At 38.0% G+C, this 23,954-nt stretch overlaps 2 long non-coding RNA genes across 2 annotated transcripts; both read left to right on the top strand.

Annotated features, from left to right (window-relative positions):
* Nucleotides 1-19,240: 19,240 nt before the first annotated feature.
* LOC145553258 (uncharacterized) lies at nt 19,241-21,239 on the top strand. The gene is made up of 3 exons (XR_014089556.1): nt 19,241-19,514; nt 20,202-20,297; nt 20,985-21,239. It is a non-coding gene; the product is annotated as an uncharacterized LOC145553258 (long non-coding RNA).
* A 531-nt stretch (nt 21,240-21,770) lies between these two features.
* LOC145553020 (uncharacterized) lies at nt 21,771-23,933 on the top strand. Its single transcript, XR_014089193.1, has 3 exons — nt 21,771-21,863; nt 22,548-22,643; nt 23,330-23,933. It is a non-coding gene; the product is annotated as an uncharacterized LOC145553020 (long non-coding RNA).
* The last annotated feature ends 21 nt before the right edge of the window (nt 23,934-23,954 follow it).

Raw genomic sequence — 23,954 nt, 5'->3', positions numbered from 1 at the left:
CATTGACAAAATAAAAATAAAAATAAAATACTGCAGCAATGTTAAATTTATTCACCTCCAAAAAGGAAATTATTTTTCAAAGACCACGAATTTGTAATTTGGGTGTCGCCTCAGACACATTAGATACAGTCGATCTCTGTTAGTTGTGTTAAGCAGTTGAACTGCTGATGCTAACATTTCATAGCATATTAGAAACATGAGTAAATCAAAAAGAGTAGAGATAATTTTGTTACACAAACAAAAAGACGATACAAACATAATACAGATGACATGAATGTTTCTCGAGGTACATGGAAATATAGTTTGCAAATTTAAAGTTGAAATCAAATTAAATGTTTATTTATTTTGAATATGAAAAGAAGCAGATGTCAGAAATAATGAGAATACAATAAAATAAAAAATAAAACAAAAATATTTTCATAACTTAAAAGAATAGGAAGAAGTTAATGCTTATTAAATCCCATTTGACTTGACAATATACATGCTGAACAACCAATCAAGAATGCAGAATCCAAATATGGCCCATGTTATAGACATATGCACATCTAATCTGTCTTCCATGTCACAATTTCTACACTTTTTAAAAAAAATGCATCTACAATATTTTTTTAAGCAGTCTGCACCAGGTGCACTATACAAACGGTCTCCTGTCCATATGTTCATCCTTAACACAACCAAAAGAAAACACTTTTTCTGTTCTATATAATCAATTTAATATACACACAACACATCCCACGCACACAATCATGTTCAGTGTACAGTACTGTTACCACTTCCCCCAACAGCACCAGATCCCCACTGTGTGCCTAAAACTCTGTGACATCCATGTACTTTTGCAATAGGGATTTTTCTATAGAATTTTTCAAAACTGATTTATATTCATACAGTGTTTCAAGTCCTCATCCATACTGTTCCACAAATCCATGCCCCAGACTGCTATACACACTCTGCTCATTGCTGTATATTCTTTGTTTTCTAAAATTCAGGTTTTCTATTAACTCGTAACCCCGCTTCCTTTCACAGCTTCTTTTTTTATTGTTATTACTTTATGATAAGTGATTCTTTCTTGCTCTGTGCATTATTTGACCAATTTTAAAATCTGACAAGATTCGTTCAGCCTTAATTTTAAAAATAATGAATCTGTGTGCTCTAATGTTTGGAATTATCCCGACTGCACTTTTTTGTAATGTGCAAATCTGCTGTAATGCATTTATATATGTCTCCCAGAATCTCTGCACAGTAACTGTAATATGATGATACTGTTGGACAGTATAGCATTGGAACAATGGGTACATCGCCTCAACATTGCAGAAGGAGAAAGTTATCACTGTCTGTCACTTTCATTTGAGTTTCTGCAACTTTGATTTTACTTTCCTACATTTTTTAGCTTATTTTCCCATTAACTGCATATCCTGGAAATAAAGGGTTTCACAAGTTTTTAATTAAGTTTTTCTTTTTCTGTGAACATAGAATAAAATAAAACTTTGTACTTAAGCACTTGGTGCAAAATACTGTCACAATATGTCAATTGATTAAGGTTCTTTTCTTTTCAGGAAAACAAAATAGCAATACACTAACTGCAAGAATTATATTTTTAAAAACAGAAAAAAAAACTGCTGTCAGAAATAGAATGTGAATATACTGAGTGTGTAAACATTGAAAATGCTTGAACAAAGTAGAAAATGCAGCTCACCACGCACACATTAAGAACTGCACTTGAGTGAATTCTCTTAATTACATTGCACGTTATCATCCAACATTAGCAATGTTAAGTGTTGCCAGTGGGCGACCATTGGTGGGTCAGTGGGAGGGGATCTGGATTTATTGTTGTGCAGACTGATTAAAGCTGCTCTGTTAGAGCTGATTTACCGACAAAATCAATCATCAGACCCTCAGCAGTTATTATGAAAACTAGTGATTAAACATGTTAAGCGTGACACAAATACCCACAAGGAAGCCTTTGTGTTTTTAATAGCCTGCAGATCTCCCTTGAAGAACTGAATGTATTTTTCTGAGCGTTTGTCCTCCAATCCGTCACAGAAATCAGAATATAAGTCTGTGTTTTTTTCCTCGCTTTCTGAATAAATAAAGTTGATAAATGCGGTGACAGTGCTGAATTATTTATGCTTAGTCATGTTCTGTGTACCTTACAAGGATACCGGATGTTTACCTCTACTCTCAAATGCTGCACACTGATTAATTTAAACAGTCAAAAATAGCTGGAATATCACCATGGAACTAGTTCAGGAAACGGAGCCAAGCGATGTGGACTATAGGCACCGTCCACATTTACATCAGCAGGTGAAAATAGGTCTGCCTCAATTAAGTAAGACTATTTACAGATCAGAACACAGAATATAGAACCAGGTATATATTAAGAAAAATAAAGCTGTAATAAACCCACAAAGATGACTAATTCAAAAATCAAAACAGTCTTATGGCACAAAAAGCAATTTCAAGTACTCAAGAAATCTGTTATTCTTCTTGGTCTCAATGAAACTTATTGTAACTTACAGGTTACTTTTCTGGAGTTCACAGCTTATTTTTCCAGAGCTTGTTGGCTGTGTGGCATGTTGGTGTAGCTATATTTTCAGGAAAAGGCCGTTTGGGGGAAAAGTCCTGTTGTTAGTAAGAACTGTAGGATTACGGATTGTTTTTTTTTAATAAATGTTGTGTCACTGCATGTTTGAAATCCCTGGGGACCACACCTGTCAACAAACTGCAATTTAGCAGTTCAAGAACCAGAGGCCCAATTGTGGGTAAAACCTCTTTGAGCAGTTGACAAGAGACGGCATCATTTGGAAACAGTGTAGGTTTCAAATGACCAGCAGTCACTTGTGGTCACAGGCTCAACCCTGTCAAAGACAGCAGAGTAGGGAACAGAGGCTGAGGGGTCATTAGCAAAACGAGAGATTTGAGTTCTGGCTGAGGAGAACCTCCAAATAAAAAAAAAATACAGCAAGCCATCAAAGACAGAAAGGGAAGGTTCAATGCAGCCAGACTGTGGCATGTTAAGAACAGATTCAAGAGTCTTAAATACTACATGGCGGCTTTTACAGTCTACTGTCAGAAAGGTGCTTTTCTTTAGCATCTTTTACAGTTTTTTGATACTGTCGAATATGAAATTGTTTCATAAACTTGATCTGTAGTTCTAATCATATTTTAAGTGCTATTAATCACTTTTTGTCTTGCCAACATTTATATTTCTTTTTTTCTACTTTGATCATTGCACATGACCAAATATGCAAATCAGACAATGATGTCATCTAGTGACTTTTTCTATTATTTATATATTTGAACTGATAACTAACAATTGAAGAAGCCAGGATTGCAAAAGGTCCTCTCTAGTTGTGACTGTGGCACTAGTATCATCCCAAGTAAAAGTTGACTCAAGTCCGTATAAAATGTAAAGCAAGTGTATTTTAAATCAGTGGTCATTAATTGGATCTAAAGCTCTCATCAACTCATTTAGTCTCATTAGCACCAGCTAATTTGCTCGGCATCCTTGAATATCAAAGCTTTCATCTTGTGACTGGGATTTAGCAGTTATAATCTCAGAATGTAAAATGTTCTTTTTCTGAGGATGATTCAGAAGATTAATAGCTCATCTCCATCTCTTATCTTGAACATCAACTCGTTCTTTGGAAAGTAATCTCATTATTTTCAAGGTTAACAAACAGCACAAGAATTAAAGTGTATTTATTGAACGTCAAGATATCTTTTAGCTCAGTTTGCTGAAAATGAATTGGCAGCAATGATGTTTGCCAACAGTCTTAGATTAGAACATTATTTAACGACTTAAAATACTGCTGTAGCTTTGTTATTGACAGAGGTTGTCATTTATATTAGCTTTAATGAGCATATAGTCATGCAAATATGTGAGGAGAATTAATGCGTGGCAAATAAAGTCATTAAATGCTCCAAGGTGAGGGTCTCTAGTATCTGATTCCACTGATGGTTACCAGGAATTTGCTTAACAACTCAAACCTGAAGATGGAGGATTTTCTCCGTGGAAACTTTTCTCTGTAAACAAACCCTGACCTGAGTAAACTCTGAAATCAGAGACGCAGCTGCTAGCTAACGTCTACCCACTGTTACCTTCTGAACTCCAAACAAGTGTCCCTCTCTCGCCCTGATGTCCCTCGGCGAAGCAGCCAGCCAATCTTGAGTCTCAGGGTTTTGCCCTTTCAGAGCCAAACCCTCTGCAGGTACGAAACGGGTCCCTGTGGTTGTCTGCATGCCCTCAAAAGAGCCAACAGTGACCACGGAGCAGTCCAGTCGGACTAATGAGGTCCCTGGATGCTAGCAGCCAGCAGGATGGCACTCAGCTCGCTGACTCAGTCCTGTCCCTCCTGTAATGTGCTGTAAGATCCTCTTCAACATGACGCAACTGTCCAGTTCTGCAGCTTTGCTGCACGAAATTGTATTTTACAGACAGACTGAGATGCCTTTACTTAAAGCTATGTGAAACAATTAGATATTGGTTATAATTTAATTTCCACCTTTTCTTGTTCATGTTTGTTTTCCAATTAAGCTCATAAGCAGTAGCTCATAGCTAAAAGATAGAGGCAAGAACAAAGAATAGTTTTAAACCCAACACAACAGGCTCTACCTGGCTCTACCAACACAACATTTGAGGATGCATAAATGTTTTATAACACCGTTCTGTCATGAAGTGAAGGAAAAGAGGAAGACAAAATGCAAGACTGCAAAGCTTAAACTAAAATTCTCTAATAATCCATATAATACATTTAGCAGAACACTTCAGACATTTTAATATTTATATTTCTCCATGAATATGAAGGTATGAAGCAGAAGACCTACATAATATAAAAGATCTGAGTAATCTTAACAAAATAATTTAAATGTAATATAGTTGACTGGTGAGTTCCATAGAAAAATCTGTTTCATGAAAGCTAAAGCAGGTAGGAAGAAAATATAAAATAGAAATGTGGCAACACAATGCATTGGTAGATATGATGCGATGTACTCATTGCCCACTTGGTGTGTACCCCTGCCTGTCTGGATCCACTTTTACTTTCAGAACTGCCTTAATTCTTCATGGTATAAATTTACAAAATACAGGAACATTTCCCATCGACTTTGGTCCATATTGACAAGATGGCTTCAAACAGTTACAGCAATTTGGTTGTGCATCCATGATGGCTGAAAACTGGTGACTTTTTTTTGTCATTTTCTAAAAAAAAAATGTTTCATGTTAATGAAATCAAGAAAACCTGTAAACGGTTGCCTCCAGACGGATGAGTGGAAGGACGACCTTAAGGACAAACCTACAGCAGCTCTTTCTGATCAGCTCATCTCCTAATGTCAGCCCTTTCCAAAAAAAAGCCTCCTTCAACAGGGATTTCAAGCCACATAAATGTCAGCCTGTGACACAAAATGATGACTTTGCCTGCTTACTCTCTGGATTTCAGCTCCTGGAGCTGTCTGTTTTGTCCCCTGATCCTCAGCATTTCTGATTTTCCAAATGGAGATAGACAGTGGCGAGGGAGGGTCTGCACGAACACGAAGGTCAGCGCCTCACCTCCGGCCCCACGGCAAACCGTGTCAAAAAAAAAAAAAAAAAAAAAAAAAAAACATGTTGACACTGCTGTCATTAATTCCCATGAAAATCACAGGTTGGCAGGGAGGCTGCCACGGCTGCCTTCCCCACCCCCTCACCCACAGACAATTACAGGTCATCCATGCTCGCTGCCATGCTGCTGTTGTCTGTGGAAATTGCAAGCTGTTGCTTAAGAGCCCAGGAGAGTGACTTTAATTAAAGGCTGTAGTGACCGACTGCTGCTGGTAATCAGCAGCCGCCTGCTCTACCTGCTGCTCTGTCTGTCTTACTGCTTCCCCATCTCTCCTCTCCCTCAGGCATCTCTCCACTTCTGATCTGCTCTTCTTTTCTGTCCACTGCCTCAGCTCAGCATCCACTGCTTTTACCGAAGCTATTTCAGGCTCCTGCCAGCAGTTAGCAGCAGCTAAAGCTGCCAAGTTCACTTTGTCAGTTGGTTTGTTTAAGATTAGAAGATATCTCAACAGTGTGGTGGATATCCTCAGCTTATTTTGGCCCTCACCATTTTATGCAGACAATACCGAGATCTAATAGACATCCTGGAGACATCCATGCTGCCAAAAGTCTACAAAGTGCTATTTTTATTTACAACGGCACCCAGAAACTACCGGCACGGTTTTGGCTTTTCCCATTTAACTCCTATTATCATGGCTTCCTTTGTGAAATCTAAGTTGTTCTGTCCTCTGGCAACAAGGTTTAAGCTCTGAACGGAAAATGCAGTTTTAGAGAAAATAAATAGTAATGTACCGGAAATGTGGTGTTTTGTAACTCTGCTTAAATTTAAATAAGATGGGTACGCCGCGGTCATAAAAGAATGGAGTGTTCGGCAGCAATACTCAGTAAGCTGTGTCATTTAAACAATGCATGGTTAGTACAATGAGAACCAAAGTGTGTCAATATATCCTTCAAATCATTACACCTCCACCAGCTCAAGGTGTTGATACAGGGCAGAAGTGTTACATTGCTTATTCCAAACTCTAATACTATATAGGAACAATGTATTTTCAGTCTGTTATTGTCCCGTCTTGGTCAGCCTTCATGGATTGTACCCTCAGTGTCCCGTTCATTCTTTGACAAGAGCGACCACTAGTGTGGTCTTCTTCCACTATAGCCCATCTGTCTAAAGTTTTCACATCTTCACGAATTATTATTGGTCCCTCAAGCCAAAGACGGTATCCACCGGCGCCACCAGATGTCTTTCACCAGGTAACACAAAAGCACATAAATCCGCAACACCAAGCAGTTTTTTGTGTTGTATTCGACTTCCACAGGGTTTGTTTGTGCTGTCTCTCCTCTATGTGCCCAAAGCTGCTAGATTTCAAAACAACAAGCTCAAATCTGCCATGTAAAACTCTTTTATTGGTTCTCCATGTGCTTTCAATGTTAGTTTGTCAAAAAGAAACAAGTGTGAGAGCGGGTAGTAGCAGTGAGGCACCCATCAGAATTTCTTCAGAAATGTTATAGTTTGAGCTGCTGTTCATCTCAAATCGGTGTCCCCGTTCTCCTTGGACTTCTGAAATTAAGAAGACCTTTTCATCCCCACAAACTGCAAACCACTTTGTAGACCATTTCCCTGTAAACTCGGACGATGGTTATGCAGGAAAATCTCAGTTGATCAGCAGTTTCAAAAGGACTAGAGAGCCCAGCACAAACCAAAGTCAAACTGTTGACACAGTCATGTGGTTTTCAGATGTACATTTATGCACAGACCATACAGAACCTTTAAGACCAGTCCATCTGGCACTAACAACCATCCCGTTTGGGGATGGTTGTCAGTGGTTGTTAGTAAGATTGTCTAAATAAACGGATTGCTCACAGTTAAATCTGATTTGCAAACGTAAAACAGAAAAAAAAATGGAATCATTTTGCACTGCCTTTGTTAAATATTAGCTGGCATGGTTGTTTTAGGAACCTTAGGACTTACTAAGATAGTGAAAGTTTGAAAACCACTGGGATAAGAAATAAATAAGCAGATTGGTGTTCAGATTACAAAGCTGTCTCCAGAAAAGCAATGATGCTGAAAGAATATTTTGTGCAACACTCACTCAAACTGCTGACAGGGTTTTGAATTGTTTTTAACACAGCCTGAACACCCAGAATCAAAAGAGTATCTGCAAATCTGCATGCCGGGTTTCCACGCAACTTTTCCTCTCCAAGTCATCTCTGGGCTTCCTCGTTCTTATGGCTTTGCAGCGTAACTCGCTGCGGATGAGAGTGTTGGGTGTCTTGGCTGGTTGTGATGAATTTTCAGTTTTATTTATCAGTAATAACTCCAGCCGGCACCTCCATTTCTCCCCAGCTGTGTCCTTTTTCTGTCATGTCTGTTCTTGCCGGCTCTGTCAGTGTTGTGTCTCTGAAACATTCACATACAAACTCCATCTTCTTTTTTGGCCACCTCGCTCATTTTCTTCCCCTCACTCCCCATCTGCTGGATTGACTGTACCACGGGTTACATATTCTGCCCACATTTCTGCTCTCTGCTACTCGCCTCTCCTTCACATTCGTCTCCGGAGTGCCGGCCGACCGTGGGCTATTACTGTCTCATTAAAGGGAGGCTGGGGAGATGCAGCCCTGATAAATCAATCAAACTTCCTCTCGCTGTGCCAGAGGGGGAGATGGATCGAAATGGATTTTGTCCCAGTGAGAAAGTATCCCAGGGTGCACCTCTTGCAAATGGTGTCAGAGGATGTATATGCTGAGGCAGCACGCTGACTCCAACAATAGCTGAGCTTCTATTTTCATACATTTAGTGGGATTACAGTGGCAGTGGAGGGACAGTCTGTGCTTTCAGTCTGTCATATCACACACATGCAGTGTGCATCACAGTCAGCGAATTCCTGGTAATTTGACAGAAATTAAGACTGTCGTGGAAAGGGAGGTGACTCTGGTTCCACCTCTAGACATTTACTCTTATTTTAACTTTTCCACTGTTGCCACTGTGGCTTACATGTAGCAGATGATAGAAAAATAATGTAGGGAAGAAAGAGAACTAAAGATTTTTACTCTAAAATTTAAAACAGTGGAAACCTAGAATATTTCTCTTGATATTACTGATCAGGACATTGAATCATTTTTATTTTCAACAAACCCATTAGTTAAAGGAGTAATATGCATAGTTTTGTTTGTGTGTGTGTGTGTGTGTGTGTGTGTGTGTGTGCGTGCGTGTGTGTGTGTGTGTGTGTTTTTAACTCTCAACTGGTTGTCTTGGACTTTTTTACCATACACTGTGGCCATGTAGCAGGAAGGTTCAGATTCACATCCCAACCTGGAGTCTTCTGTATGAAGTTTCCATGTCCTCTGTCCATAATGTATCCTACCTTTTACCCAATGAAAAACACCTCTGTCAGCGTGCAATGTTAGGACAAATAGGATGGATGGATGGATGGATGGATATTTTTAATAAGTGGAGATAATAGGAATATGTAGTTAGCTCAAAACTGAGTGGAGATGTTCACAAAGTTGTAAATTATTTCATTAAAAGTCAACAAATAACCATTTTATAACCATTAAAACAAAACAGAATAAATATATTATCCAATTGCACTGCATATTCTACAATTTTCCTGAGGGAAAGTCCCAAAGATATATATATATATATATATATATATATATATATATATATATATATATATATATATATATATATATATATATGGGTTAGTTGCACATTCCATGTGCAACTAACCCACATTCCATTTGTGAACATTCCATTTATGAACAGAAGTTAAGGTTGACAGAATAAAAGTTGCAAAAAATTATTTTTTGTGAAGTATGAATTCTAAAAAGCAAAGTTGGAGTTTTTCACCAGCCCATCCTCAAAATCCAACTGAGCAAATATTGAATACAGTGAAAATGAGGAAGCCTAACTCTTTCTGTTAGATGTCTAAGAAAAATTATATATGCCTTATAAAAAATTTGAAATTTCAAAATTCTTGCAGAAAAACAAGCAGACAAAGATCAAAGCAGATCTTTGTGTGTAAGCCATAGAGTGACAGATGGAATAGTACTGTTAATTTAAAGTGAAAAAGAAATAACTTAGTTATGAATCAAATTAGAAATGCCTGTTATCTCACCAAAAATATCCGAGTGGGGAAATCATGTCAAATTTATTTTACGTCTACCAGATGCAACATCTTTTAACCTCTAATTTAGTTAGTGCACCACCAACCTGTACTGAGGGATAATTTCAGTTACTGGGTTCTTAATGAAGGCAGAGCCTGTTTGTGTCCTTTGGGTGAGAGATTGTCTGACTAAATTAGAATCCATCCTCTCTGTGCCCTGAGTGTGTTCGCACCAAGCCATTATGCTATTACAGTCTAATTATCAAAATGTGTTGATTTATTTTATGTTTACCTGAACAATGTGTTACCTTTCAGGTGCTCATTCAACCGTTTTCCTGTCCAACCAATAATTTGCCTGATAATAAACCAGTTTGGATGTTTCACAATCAGCACAAAGCTAATAGGAAACCTTTTCTGGACCCTCTGCTGTGTTTTAAGACATCATGAGCACAAATAGGTTATTGATTTGGGCTTCCATGTGAACTGCAAGCTTAGACTTAAGGTGTTCAAAGGAGAAGAGCTATGAAGATATTTTATTTAAAGTGCTAGAGCTCTGGGATGCTACTGTATTTTTTTAATCCTTAGTGTGACTGGATCCAATACAATGATTCGTCTGCTGCAGTTTGGACTCTGCTAACAACTCATCAGTTTATCTGACAAGTTGTTGCAAAGTCGATTGGCTGCTGTCAAACTACAAAGGTAAACAGGTAAAACATGACAAAGAAATTGCGCCCTTGTCATTCTCCAACAGTGAAGTTGTCTCTGCCAGAACCAGAAGTAGAGGGAAGAAAATCCTTTATTTGCTTTGAGAAAGAAAAGTGTTCCTTTCAGATGAGATAGTAGATTGTTTCCAGCTATCATGCTGTATAATAGCATGCAAAATGGGAACATAATTTGGTTATGGCATAACTCAAAAATAATTTGATCAATAAGAGTTTTAATGTCAAGTAAAGTCCAACTAAATAAAGAATAAAACATGCAAAGCTCTACTCAGAACTAAAGACAATATTTAGACCAGTGGTTCTTAACCTGGGTTTGATCGAACCCCAGGGGTTCGGTGAGTCGGTCTCAGGGGTTCAGTGGAGCCTCTACCGCGGAGGTAAAGACACACTTGTGTAAAGTCGTGATGACGCGCCCCGCTTTGCCATCACTTGCTGCAGAGGATCACGTTACATTGCTTAGCCAATCAGAGCTGCGGAGGAGCACTGATTGAAGGAGCTCCACTCTCAGCATGGATTTGAACTTGTGTCTTTAATTACTTCAGCAAAGTTCACAGTTTTTACCAAATTCTACAGTCTAAATCTGCTCCTTAGTCACATCTTTTCAGGATTGGTACTGCCTCTAGTGATGTGGGGGTGGTAACACAGCTAATATAATTATATTACTAAATCAGAATACCACAAAGTATTTTGTGTGTTGGGGTGGGTGGGTGGGGGGAGGGGTGGAATAAGAAGGGTTCGGTGAATGAGCATATGCAACTGGGGGGGTTCGGTACCTCAAAAAAGGTTAAGAACCACTGATTTAGACCCATCAGAGATTGTAAGGTAAAACCATTTTTTTTCCTAAATATATACATGTAGTGAAGTGTTACCAACAATTCTCCACTTCTGAAAGTGAAACTGTTAGGCTTGTTTCTGGAACTTAGCCAATAGTTCTGATTGCTACAGAGCCAGAAAGGACACAGTAAAAAAAAAACATTATTGAAATACATCTACTTTATGGCAATTTTCTTTTTTAGATGCACCTTTACAGAAAGATAAACTGAGGTTAATTACAGTGTGAACGGGGTGACAAAGTGTGCAAATATTGGTAATTATTTTTGCACACTTTGAAATAGACGACATCTCCAATTCTGTCTTTCAAACAAACTGGTGTTCAGTTTCAAAGAGGTTCAGCCACTTACAGCCATTTTACATCTTTAATTTTTGTTTTGTGACTCAAAACATCTCCAGCATCATTTAACAGTGAAATTCAAAACTTGGGTTAATATGCAAAGAGTTATGATGTGTGACAAACGTGAGCACAGGAAATACACCTGCAAATTTTGGGAAACAAAGAAAAAAAGTGTTCCTCCTACACATGAGTGGGCCTGAGAGGCCTTAATTAGCCAGCGTGGCTCCTAAAGCCAACCCTCACACTGGTATTGATCGGACCAGAAACACACACGGGCTTCGCTTAATGACCTCCGACAGGAGGGACGCGGCTGCTGCGCGGCACTAACTGTTTCTGGATAGCTACGGCTGGGACATTAATACACTGCATGTACTCTTTTGTGTGTGTGTGTGTGTGTGTGTGTGTGTGTGTGTGTGTGTTTGTCTTTGCTACATAGAGGGGACCAAAGCAAGACAGCACACTCACGGTGTGGGTACCAAATTTTTTGTGGGGACCAAAAACCTAGTCCCCACACCGTTTGCATTGAATTCAATGAAAGGAAGGTCAGGAGGATGCTCTGTCAAATTTTCAGACTAGTCCTCATAATTCACAAAAACCAACAGTTTGTGTATAAGTGTGTATAAGGTAGTCACTCAGTATCGGCCTCTATTGGTGGGTTGTGGTACTGCAGGAACACACACACACACACACAATACACACTAATCTTACTTTAGTGACATTGAAGGGACTCATAAAAATCTACTTCAGCGGATTATTTTAAATGACTTGAAATAATTTTATTTACTATTTGTTGATTTATAACCTTCACATTTGGAATCATTAGCGTGATTGCAGATTGGTTGTTAACTTCTTTAGTACTACATTGACATTTATGTAATTAATGTAGTAAATATTCTTAAAATCTGTAAAAAAAAAAAAAAAGTATTTTATGACATGGTAGCTTATTACTGGAACCGCCATAATCTTCATATACCAGCATAATTTTGTTTATAGGTTTATACATGCAGAACCTGTAGGATAAAAGTCTTGTCAAAAAACATTGTCTCTTCAGACCATCATTAATTATTGATACAAAAAACTTTGTCTTAAATTATATTAAATTATTCTTTAAATGATTGCTTCTGAGTTGTAGTAACATCAGGAACTCATTCAGTTCTAAGGGAATGGAAAATGTACAGCTCTCCCATTTTTTCATTCATGTCGTCATTAAAATGTTTTGTTTTATTTTGTAATTTTGTGTAATTTTAGTTGAATATTTCTGCCCATGTTGTTTAAATGAAGTCAGTATTTTATTGCCACAACACTTTCCTTTGTAGTAGTGTCTAAAAACCAAGTCAAAGGAAATAAAACTTGAATAACTATACAAATGTACATTTTCAAGCAAACTATGCACTTATTGTTTTTGCCTGACTACAAATACATTGGGCTAATTTTAGATATTATTCAGAAAAATCACTAAGAGCAACTATCAACAGTATAATGGCAGATGACTTTAAAATAATAAATTTGTTATGGACCATCGATATGGAAAATTAAATAAAACAACTTCTTCCAGAGCTCAGAGGAAACTGAGGATTTTCATAAGATTTCTTTTAATATGCTTAACACTAAAATGTGTTTTTATTCATATTGAAAGTGTTTTCCACTGTTCTATTTAAATTGCTACTTTGTATTTATAATGGTTGCAATTAACAGATGCTATTAACATTGGTTTTATCAGGGTTGGAGAATTTTTGGAGTTGGGCGGGTTTTCCATTTCAGATTTGACAAGACTGCAGAATGGCAGCATGTTTATTTGTGAGAGTAAGGCTCATTCAGGGTAGAGAAGGAAATGGAGCTATGACCTCATCATTTAAAAGAAAACCCAGCTATAGTGACCAAAAATCAGACAGAAATACCAGGCATCATTGTCTCAATGGATGCTGAAAAGGCCTTTGACTGTGTTGAACTGGAGTACATGTTTGAAGTGCTCAGAAGATTTGGACTTGGAGAAAATTTTATAAACTTGATAAAATTTAATTATAAAAAGCCCACAGTACCATCTTGACAAATAGCCTCTTGTCAACACCCTGTGGGCTAGGAATGGCGCAGGAAGCTGTCTTTCTCTGCTACTTTTCTCTTTGGCTGTAGTGCCACTTGCAATTGCAATTAGACAAAGCAATGATATTAAAGGTATATTAATAGGAACAAAATTGTATAAAATATTATTATACGCTGATGATATACTTTAAACTTTGACAGACCCTGTGAAATCTACCTCAGCTCTAATTGATTGCGTCAACAAAATTTGGTAAAATATATGGGTATAAGGTAAATTATAGTAATCAGAAAATAATGCCTTTAAATGCCTGTGACCAGGGAGAATCAGTATTCATCAAGCCATTTTGATGGGCTTCTACAAGATTAAAGTATCTAGGAAAACACATTGCATCTAGAATTAGTCAGCTGTACTCTGAAAACATCAATCCTACAATTATTCATATTAAGGATAAATTGGTGAGATGGAAGAAGCTCCCCTTATCCTTTCTGGGGAGAGTTAGCCTTATTAAGATGATAATTCCCCTAAGTTAATTTATCCAGTGTCTATGTTGTTTTTGTTTATTGACTCTAAAGATTTAGGTGGAATCAATAAAGCAATTGAAAACCTCAAATTAAAACTAAAGTCTTACAACTTCCCTGAACCTTGAGTGGATAGGGCCTGCCCAGGGTTGAAAACTATGTACCGTCTTTACGTGTAAGAATTATTTCAGTGTGGGCTACCCAAAAACACTGTAATCCATGGCTTGAGATCGAGGAAAGTGTTTGTAAACCCTGTCACCCCATAAATATGTTAAAACAAAACCAATAATTCCCACTCATTGTCAAAGATAACTTTCACTTTTGTTCTGTGGAACATGTTTGGTCAGAATAAAATTTTTTCATCTCAGACAACATTGGTGGATCTGACAGTAGAAGGTGGGTGTCCTGATCTTAGATCTTGGCAAGATGCTGGCATTACTAGGATGGATACACTAAACTACAAAAGTTTAGAAGAGATTATAAACCTACGCCAGATGATAGACAGCTCTACATTACAATGTCATTAGGTGACGTAAAACCCATCCAAGCACTGAAAAGATGCTTAGAAAAAATGACTGGATATGTCAAAACTTTATCCAGCTGAACAGAAACAAAACTGAAGTTATCCTTGGACCTCAAGAGGAAGGATCTAGAGCAGGGGTGTCAAACTCCAGTCCTGAAGGGCCACTGTCCTGCAGTTTTTAGATGTGCCACAGGTGCAAAACACCTGAATCAAATGGCTTAATTACCTCCTCAGTTCTCCAGAACCTTGCTAATGACCTAATTATTCTATTCAGGTGTGGTGCAGCAGAGGCACTTCTAAAAGTTGCAGGACACCGGCCCTCGAGGACTGGAGTTTGACACCCCTGACTAGAGTCAGCACACAGTTTCAGTTATTACAGGTAGAAACTAGAGATCAAGTCCTAAATCTGGAAGTAGTGATGGACTCTGACCTGAATTCTCAGAATCTTAAAAATAGTTACAAAGTTTTCATTGTAGACTGTGTGTTCTATGAATTTGTATTTTTGTGTTTTAATTACATAAACCACTTTGAACTACCTTGTTGCTGAAATGTGCTATACAAATAAACTTGATTGATGGACTGATGAAATAGTTAAGAAATACAAAATATCTAAAGAATCAGGTTACTAGACATTTACACCCGAAGGCAGAATTGATACCAAAGGATGAACACAAAACCAACTCTAGAGAAAGCCACAAGCATACCAGAAAGAGAAAATAGCAGTTGGAAAGATCAACCCTTCCTCTTGATCTGAATGAGACTATTGGTTTGGGAGAAAAGAAATTAAATCTTTCAGCAACAAAGATAGTAACCAACAATGTGGACATTTGGTCAGAATGAGCGGGATCTATAATTCCTAGTTTGATGTCATTCAGTAGTTAGTAAATTAATAATGGACAATGTTTCAATGATTCATACATAGGTGCAAGCGGCATATAAAAATCTTAAATGTGTTTAAAAAGTAGTTAATTCATTTATATTTAATTAAAAATTTTCAAACTGAATAAAATTCAATTTAATATACCATGTAAATGTATGCTATGCATAACATTTGGTACAACATGGTTCATCAATATTGAGAACAGCGGTACAAGAATTTAAGTTAGCAGAGTTTAATCCACCACACTTCTTCAGATGTAGTCATTTGCAGCAATGTACCAATTTATATAATTTATTTAAAATCAAACAAAGAAATTTGAAAAAATATGTGCTATGTGGGATACTATGTGAAAACCAACAACTTTTAAACAGATTGTACCTATTACATGTAAACACAAAACAGAAACTTAGCCGACACAAGAGAGGAGGAAAAATCCTGACTTACCAATTACAAATTTACAATTCTTTGCATTCCAACTGCTTTTTAAAACAACTACTTTTAAAAACATAGATAGTTAATTAGTGTCCATGCCATCAAATCAAACACGCAGTCCCTTTAAATTACTTCAGGAAGATACTTGAGTCATTTGGATTTACAAACATGGATATACCGGACGGGTGGAAGCTCGTAGTTTGTGTGTCACTTGTCTCCACCCGGGGCCACGCTGACTAACAAATGAAGCGCACCTTTAAAGGAACTAATTAAGAGCCCTGGGCAAAGCAGCTCAGCACGTGGAAAAGTAAGTAATTTCTCTTATTTTAAATGTATTTTATTATACTGGTTTAATTAAAAGATTTAATGAACTGTGATGCTAGCCGAGCTTCTTTTTAAAACTCTATAAAGCCACACAAAAGCATACCACAGAAGTAAATTGAAGATTTACTTAAGTTAATATGGACAAGATTGCGTTTACATTAGCTACCTGTCATGTAAGCTGTTTTCCTTGTGTCCCGACATACTGTTCTAGGTTTAAGTATTTCCAAAAAATTACTATATGTTAACATATGCAAGCCAAAATATTTCACTATATCCTGAAAACTTTTGTCTTCCAATTAAGGTGGAAGGTTCCTGATTGACTTGAACTACTAACGCCATTTTGACTTTGAAATGAAAGTTTTAAAACTTTATTTGAAAAAGATGGTTTTAAAAATGATTACCTGTGCTCTAACAGGATAATGACATCAGTAAAAAGAAGAATACCAAGGTGGGTCTGTGTGTATGAGCATTACAATTCAGATATTTCCATAAATAACATTTTAAAGTATTAACAAAATAATTTTGAAGCAATGAAGGTCATACTCGATAGACTTCTGATCTGCCATTCACGGTTTTTGTGTGTTTAGGACGAGGTGTGTTCGCCACGGCTCCTTTTAAAAAAGGAGATTTTGTGGTGGCTTTGACAAACTCTGAAGAATCACAAAGAAGGAGAACACTGTATCATAGTGAATGACTTCTTGTGGCATGAAAGATGGTGGTGGTAAGTCCAGAGTTTATGATAAATTAATGTAAGTCTGCAAAATTCTGGAGCTCTTCAAAGCCAATGGGACTGGATTCAGGAGGGCTGTTATGTATTGTTATATTTTTACCAAGATAACAAAAAAATATTAAACAGACTAACAATTGTCTCTTTTACCCCACCCCCCACACCTTATTTGTAAAGTATTGATGCATCCCAAGAGGATAACAGTCTTGGAAGATTAGTCAATGATGACAACAAAAATCCAAATTGTACAATAAAAAAGATATTGGTAGATGGAAAGCCACACCTGTGCTTATTTGCCATCAAAGATATAAACCCTGGAGAGGAAATAACTTACCACTATGGAGGAACTGACTGGCCATGGAGGGACTTCTCAAGGTTAAACCTATGTTTAGTCTGTGTGTCTATTGAAGAGGTTAAAATCCTGAAGACTGGAATATTGCATTTTGTGGAATTGATTTGGGAGCGAATACAATCTTAAAGTTTAAGATGGAAGTCGATTGATACAATTTCAATGTATGTACCTTGAAAAACTTTGAGGAAAATATGTTAAGAATATGTATATATTTTAGATTTTATACATATAGTCTTAAGGTAGTTAAATTTAATTAAAAGTATGAAAAGAAAAACACGTCTCGTGACGACTTCTTAGGTAATCATTTGAACCGGTAAAAGTGATGCAGAAGTTTGAGACTTTATGATGAAGGATGACGGCTAAACCGAACCAGAAATAGGTTTTTAGTCGATCTGCAGCTGAATTTCTTTTGTTTTGTTCTATATTGTTGTTGAGGTGGTCAGTGGATTGGAACAAAAGATGGCCAATCTTGTTGCAGTATTAAAAGACTATTCTTTTCTTTTCCTAAGGTTGACAAAGAACCAACTGTGACTGAGGGTGTTGAGGTTGAGCCTGCTGGCTCAGCAAATCAAGCTCCACCAAAGTCAAAGTCCTCCAAGACAAAGGTAATAATTTCTGAACTTCTTTTCACTGGGCTTCTAGCCCAACTGGAGATGTCTGGGAGATTCTGTTGGTACGGTTGCATTGGAAGAAATGTAATATTTCCTTCAAATGCTCCATAAACTATGAACTTAACAGGCTTTTTTCAGCAGTTCTGTAACACACACTAGTCTGGTGTGATGTCATTGTGGGGTCTCTACCAGCTGAGGTGTTTAGTGAATGGTTGTTTGGGGCCATACACATATTTCTGGTTTACAGTACAAGTGAGGACCCCGTTTGAGGTTTCTTTTGGTCAAAATTTAGTCCCTTTTTTGTGTAACTATAGATCTTGTCTGCCCTCAGTAGCATGGTTGACAGCTGGATTAAGACACGATGTATGTTTCAAATCAGGGAATACGACGGAAACATGTTTACAGTCCAATCCAGTGACGTCTACTTCGATTAATGTTTGAAACGGTTTAAGTGATACTGAATTTTGAGACTTTATGATGAAGGATGACTGCTAAACCGAACCAGAAATAGGTTTTTAGTCGGACATCACTACTGTGATTCATTGACAATGTACCATGCTGATCTGCAGCTGAATTTCTTTTGATTTGCTCTATATTGTTGTTGAGGTGGTCAGTGGATTTGAACAAAAGATGGCCAGTCTTGTTGCGGTATTAAAGACTATTCTTTTCTTTTCCTAAGGTTGACAAAGAACCAACTGTGACTGAGGGTGTTGAGGTTGAGCCTGCTGGCTCAGCAAATCAAGCTCCACCAAAGTCAAAATCCTCCAAGACAAAGGTATTAATTTCTGAACTTCTTTTTATTGATAAGCTTCTAGCCCAACTGGAGATGTCTGGGAGATTTGTCAGTACAATTTCCTTTCAAAGAAACGTAATATTTCCTTCAAATGCTCCATAAACTATGAACTTCACAGGCTTTTTTCAGCAGTCCCAGCAACACACACTAGTCTGGTCTGATGTCATTGTGGGGTCCATAGCAGCTGGAGTCTTTAGTGAATGGTTGTTTGGGGCCATACACACATTTCTGGTTTACAGTAAAAGTGAGGACCCCGTTGGAGGTTAATTTTGGTCAAAATTTAATCCCTTTTTTGTGTTACTATAGATCTTGTCTGCCCTCAGTAGCATGGTTGACAGCTGGCTTAAGACACGATGTATGTTTCAAATCAGGGAATACGACGGAAACATGTTTACAGTCCAATCCAGTGACGTCTACTTGATTAACGTTTGAAACAGTTTAAGTGATACTGAAGTTTAAGACTTATGATGAAGGATGACTGCTAAACCAAACCAGAAACCAAACCAGAAATAGGTTTTTAGCCGAACATTACTGCTGTGATTCATTGACAATGTACTATGCTGATCTGCAGCTGAATTTCTTTTGGTTTGTTCTATATTGCTGTTGAGGTGGTCAGTGGATTGGAACAAAAGATGGCCAGTCTTGTTGCAGTATTAAAAGACTATTCTTTTCTTTTCCTAAGGTTGACAAAGAACCAACTGTGACTGAGGGTGTTGAGGTTGAGCCTGCTGGCTCAGCAAATCAAGCTCCACCAAAGTCAAAGTCCTCCAAGACAAAGGTAATAATTTCTGAACTTCTTTTCACTGGGCTTCTAGCCCAACTGGAGATGTCTGGGAGATTCTGTTGGTACGGTTGCATTGGAAGAAATGTAATATTTCCTTCAAATGCTCCATAAACTATGAACTTAACAGGCTTTTTTCAGCAGTTCTGGTAACACACACTAGTCTGGTCTGATGTCATTGTGGGGTCTCTACCAGCTGAAGTGTTTAGTGAATGGTTGTTTGGGGCCATACACATATTTCTGGTTTACAGTACAAGTGAGGACCCCGTTTGAGGTTTCTTTTGGTCAATATTTAGTACCTTTTTTGTGTAACTATAGATCTAGTCTGCCCTCAGTAGCAGGGTTGACAGCTGGCTTAAGACACGATTTATGTTTCAAATCAGGGAATACGACGGAATCATGTTTACAGTCCAATCCAGTGACGTCTTCTTAGATTAATGTTTGAAACGGTTTAAGTGATACTGAAGTTTGAGACTTTATGATGAAGGATGACTGCTAAACCGAACCAGAAATAGGTTTTTAGTCGGACATCACTACTGTGATTCATTGACAATGTACCATGCTGATCTGCAGCTGAATTTCTTTTGATTTGCTCTATATTGTTGTTGAGGTGGTCAGTGGATTTGAACAAAAGATGGCCAGTCTTGTTGCAGTATTAAAAGACTATTCTTTTCTTTTCCTAAGGTTGACAAAGAACCAACTGTGATTGAAGGTGTTGAGGTTGAGCCTGCTGGCTCAGCAGATGAAGCTCCACCAATGTCAAAGTCCTCCAAGACAAAGGTATTAATTTCGAACTTCTTTTTATTGGTAAGCTTCTAGCCCAACTGGAGATGTCTGGGAGATTTGTCAGTACAATTTCCTTTCAAAGAAACGTAATATTTCCTTCAAATGCTCCATAAACTATGAACTTCACAGGCTTTTTTCAGCAGTCCCGGCAACACACACTAGTCTGGTCTGATGTCATTGTGGGGTCCATAGCAGCTGGAGTCTTTAGTGAATGGTTGTTTGGGGCCATACACACATTTCTGGTTTACAGTAAAAGTGAGGACCCCGTTGGAGGTTAATTTTGGTCAAAATTTAATCCCTTTTTTGTGTTACTATAGATCTTGTCTGCCCTCAGTAGCATGGTTGACAGCTGGCTTAAGACACGATGTATGTTTCAAATCAGGGAATACGACGGAAACATGTTTACAGTCCAATCCAGTGACGTCTTCTTAGATTAATGTTTGAAAGAGTTTAAGTGATATGAAGTTTGAGACTCATTATGAAGGATGACTGCTAAACCGAACCAGAAATAGGTTTTTAGTCGGACATTACTGCTGTGATTCATTGACAATGTACTATGCTGATCTGCAGCTGAATTTCTTTTGGTTTGCTCTATATTGTTGTTGAGGTGGTCAGTGGATTTGAACAAAAGATGGCCAATCTTGTTGCAGTATTAAAAGACTATTCTTTTCTTTTCCTAAGGTTGACAAAGAACCAAGTGTGACTGAGGGTGTTGAGTTTGAGCATGCTGGCTCAGCAGATGAAGCTCCACCAAAGTCAAAGTCCTCCAAGACAAAGGTAATAATTTCTGAACTTCTTTTCACTGGGCTTCTAGCCCAACTGGAGATGTCTGGGAGATTCTGTTGGTACGGTTGCATTGGAAGAAATGTAATATTTCCTTCAAATGCTCCATAAACTGTGAACTTAACAGGCTTTTTTCAGCAGTCCCGGTAACACACACTAGTCTGGTGTGATGTCATTGTGGGGTCTCTACCAGCTGAGGTGTTTAGTGAATGGTTGTTTGGGGCCATACACATATTTCTGGTTTACAGTACAAGTGAGGACCCCGTTTGAGGTTTCTTTTGGTCAAAATTTAGTCCCTTTTTTGTGTAACTATAGATCTTGTCTGCCCTCAGTAGCATGGTTGACAGCTGGATTAAGACACGATGTATGTTTCAAATCAGGGAATACGACGGAAACATGTTTACAGTCCAATCCAGTGACGTCTACTTCGATTAATGTTTGAAACAGTTTAAGTGATACTGAAGTTTGAGACTTCATGATGAAGGATGACTGCTAAACCAAACCAGAAATAGATTTTTAGCCGAACATTACTGCTGTGATTCATTGACAATGTACTATGCTGATCTGCAGCTGAATTTCTTTTGGTTTGTTCTATATTGCTGTTGAGGTGGTCAGTGGATTGGAACAAAAGATGGCCAGTCTTGTTGCAGTATTAAAATACTATTCTTTTCTTTTCCTAAGGTTGACAAAGAACCAACTGTGACTGAGGGTGTTGAGGTTGAGCCTGCTGGCTCAGCAAATCAAGCTCCACCAAAGTCAAAGTCCTCCAAGACAAAGGTAATAATTTCTGAACTTCTTTTCACTGGGCTTCTAGCCCAACTGGAGATGTCTGGGAGATTCTGTTGGTACGGTTGCATTGGAAGAAATGTAATATTTCCTTCAAATGCTCCATAAACTATGAACTTAACAGGCTTTTTTCAGCAGTTCTGGTAACACACACTAGTCTGGTGTGATGTCATTGTGGGGTCTCTACCAGCTGAAGTGTTTAGTGAATGGTTGTTTGGGGCCATACACATATTTCTGGTTTACAGTACAAGTGAGGACCCCGTTTGAGGTTTCTTTTGGTCAAAATTTAGTCCCTTTTTTGTGTAACTATAGATCTTGTCTGCCCTCAGTAGCAGGTTGACAGCTGGCTTAAGACACATTTATGTTTCAAATCAGGGAATACGACGGAATCATGTTTACAGTCCAATCCAGTGACGTCTTCTTAGATTAATGTTTGAAACGGTTTAAGTGATACTGAATTTGAGACTTTATGATGAAGGATGACTGCTAAACCAAACCAGAAATAGGTTTTTAGTCGGACATCACTACTGTGATTCATTGACAATGTACCATGCTGATCTGCAGCTGAATTTCTTTTGATTTGCTCTATATTGTTGTTGAGGTGGTCAGTGGATTTGAACAAAAGATGGCCAGTCTTGTTGCAGTATTAAAAGACTATTCTTTTCTTTTCCTAAGGTTGACAAAGAGCCAACTGTGATTGAAGGTGTTGAGGTTGAGCCTGCTGGCTCAGCAGATGAAGCTCCACCAATGTCAAAGTCCTCCAAGACAAAGGTATTAATTTCTGAACTTCTTTTATTGGTAAGCTTCTAGCCCAACTGGAGATGTCTGGGAGATTTGTCAGTACAATTTCCTTTCAAAGAAACGTAATATTTCCTTCAAATGCTCCATAAACTATGAACTTCACAGGCTTTTTTCAGCAGTCCCGGCAACACACACTAGTCTGGTCTGATGTCATTGTGGGGTCCATAGCAGCTGGAGTCTTTAGTGAATGGTTGTTTGGGGCCATACACACATTTCTGGTTTACAGTAAAAGTGAGGACCCCGTTGGAGGTTAATTTTGGTCAAAATTTAATCCCTTTTTTGTGTTACTATAGATCTTGTCTGCCCTCAGTAGCATGGTTGACAGCTGGCTTAAGACACGATTATGTTTCAAATCAGGGAATACGACGGAAACATGTTTACAGTCCAATCCAGTGACGTCTTCTTAGATTAATGTTTGAAACAGTTTAAGTGATATTGAAGTTTGAGACCTCATTATGAAGGATGACTGCTAAACCGAACCAAAATAGTTTTTAGTCAACCATTACTGCTGTGACTCATTGACTATGTACTATGCTGATCTGCAGCTGAATTTCTTTTGGTTTGCTCTATTTTGATGTTGAGGTGGTCAGTGGATTTGAACAAAAGATGGCCAATCTTGTTGCAGTATTAAAAGACTATTCTTTTCTTTTCCTAAGGTTGACAAAGAACCAAGTGTGACTGAGGGTGTTGAGTTTGAGCATGCTGGCTCAGCAGATGAAGCTCCACCAAAGTCAAAGTCCTCCAAGACAAAGGTAATAATTTCTGAACTTCTTTTCACTGGGCTTCTAGCCCAACTGGAGATGTCTGGGAGATTCTGTTGGTACGGTTGCATTGGAAAAAATGTAATATTTCCTTCAAATGCTCCATAAACTGTGAACTTAACAGGCTTTTTTCAGCAGTCCCGGCAACACACACTAGTCTGGTCTGATGTCATTGTGGGGTCTCTACCAGCTGAAGTGTTTAGTGAATGGTTGTTTGGGGCCATACACATATTTCCGGTTTACAGTACAAGTGAGGACCCCGTTTGAGGTTTCTTTTGGTCAAAATTTAGTCCCTTTTTTGTGTAACTATAGATCTTGTCTGCCCTCAGTAGCATGGTTGACAGCTGGATTAAGACACGATGTATGTTTCAAATCAGGGAATACGACGGAAACATGTTTACAGTCCAATCCAGTGACGTCTACTTCGATTAACGTTTGAAATAGTTTAAGTGATACTGAAGTTTGAGACTTTATGATGAAGGATGACTGCTAAACCAAACCAGAAATAGGTTTTTAGTCG

This window comes from Poecilia reticulata, chromosome 10 (assembly GCF_904066995.2).
Source record: "Poecilia reticulata chromosome 10, P_reticulata-male-v2, whole genome shotgun sequence".
NCBI lineage: Eukaryota > Metazoa > Chordata > Actinopteri > Cyprinodontiformes > Poeciliidae > Poecilia > Poecilia reticulata.
This window is presented reverse-complemented; position numbering and strand designations above follow the sequence as displayed.